Below are 1949 nucleotides of genomic sequence, written 5' to 3'. Positions count from 1 at the left end.
ATGAAACCGCGTGCAATAGCTTCGTCTCGTCGAACTACACGAGTGCAATGCGCGAAGTTTGCGTGTGAACGATTTGTCTTCGAGAAAAAGTCGATTATACATATGCGTTTTTACGACATCGTGGGAATCACTTTTTTTTGGCTGCACCTAGACAAAATCTGGCATCATATTCGGTTTCAGCACGTCGAATAACCAAGGAAACTGATGCAATATCGTTTTCTTCGCGACCACAGCTCACGAAAAACTCAATCATAGAAGTTGATATTCGTGTCCGATATGATGGCATATAACTTGAGTACACATTGTCGTAGGCCGATGAAACCGCGTGCAATAGCTTCGTCTCGTCGAACTACACGAGTGCAATGCGCGAAGTTTGCGTGTGAACGATTTGTCTTCGAGAAAAAGTCGATTATACATATGCGTTTTTACGACATCGTGGGAATCACTTTTTTTTGGCTGCACCTACACAAAATCTGGCATCATATTCGGTTTCAGCACGTCGAATAACCAAGGAAACTGATGCAACATCCTTTTCTTCGCGACCACAGCTCACGAAAAACTCAATCATAGAAGTTGATATTCGTGTCCGATATGATGGCATATAACTTGAGTACACATTGTCGTAGGCCGATGAAACCGCGTGCAATAGCTTCATCTGGTCGAACTACGCGAGTGCAACGCGCGAAGTTTGCGTGTGAACGATTTGTCTTCGAGAAAAAGTCGATTATACATATGCGTTTTTACGACTTCGTAGGAATCACTTTTTTTTGGCTGCACCTAGACAAAATCTGGCATCATATTCGGTTTCAGCACGTCGAATAACCAAGGAAACTGATGCAACATCGTTTTCTTCGCGACCACAGCTCACGAAAAACTCAATCATAGAAGTTGATATTCGTGTCCGATATGATGGCATATAACTTGAGTACACATTGTCGTAGGCCGATGAAACCGCGTGCAATAGCTTCGTCTCGTCGAACTACACGAGTGCAATGCGCGAAGTTTGCGTGTGAACGATTTGTCTTCGAGAAAAAGTCGATTATACATATGCGTTTTTACGACATCGTGGGAATCACTTTTTTTTGGCTGCACCTAGACAAAATCTGGCATCCTATTCGGTTTCAGCACGTCGAATAACCAAGGAAACTGATGCAACATCGTTTTCTTCGCGACCACAGCTCACGAAAAACTCAATCATAGAAGTTGATATTCGTGTCCGATACGATGGCATATAACTTGAGTACACATTGTCGTAGGCCGATGAAACCACGTGCAATAGCTTCATCTCGTCGAACTACACGAGTGCAATGCGCGAAGTTTGCGTGTGAACGATTTGTCTTCGAGAAAAAGTCGATTATACATATGCGTTTTTACGACATCGTGGGAATCACTTTTTTTTGGCTGCACCTAGACAAAATCTGGCATCATATTCGGTTTCAGCACGTCGAATAACCAAGGAAACTGATGCAACATCGTTTTCTTCGCGACCACAGCTCACGAAAAACTCAATCATAGAAGTTGATATTCGTGTCCGATATGATGGCATATAACTTGAGTACACATTGTCGTAGGCCGATGAAACCGCGTGCAATAGCTTCGTCTCGTCGAACTACACGAGTGCAATGCGCGAAGTTTGCGTGTGAACGATTTGTCTTCGAGAAAAAGTCGATTATACATATGCGTTTTTACGACATCGTGGGAATCACTTTTTTTTGGCTGCACCTACACAAAATCTGGTATCATATTCGGTTCCAGCACGTCGAATCACCAAGGAAACTGATGCAACATCGTTTTCTTCGCCACCACAGCTCACGAAAAACTCAATCATAGAAGTTGATATTCGTGTCCGATACGATGGCATATAACTTGAGTACACATTGTCGTAGGCCGATGAAACCGCGTGCAATAGCTTCGTCTCGTCGAACTACACGAGTGCAATGCGCGAAGTT

Source organism: Diachasmimorpha longicaudata, unplaced genomic scaffold (assembly GCF_034640455.1).
Source record: "Diachasmimorpha longicaudata isolate KC_UGA_2023 unplaced genomic scaffold, iyDiaLong2 ctg00000082.1, whole genome shotgun sequence".
In the NCBI taxonomy this organism is placed as follows: Eukaryota; Metazoa; Arthropoda; class Insecta; order Hymenoptera; family Braconidae; genus Diachasmimorpha; species Diachasmimorpha longicaudata.
The sequence above is the reverse complement of the archived record's forward strand: the minus strand, read 5'-3'. Positions refer to the sequence as shown.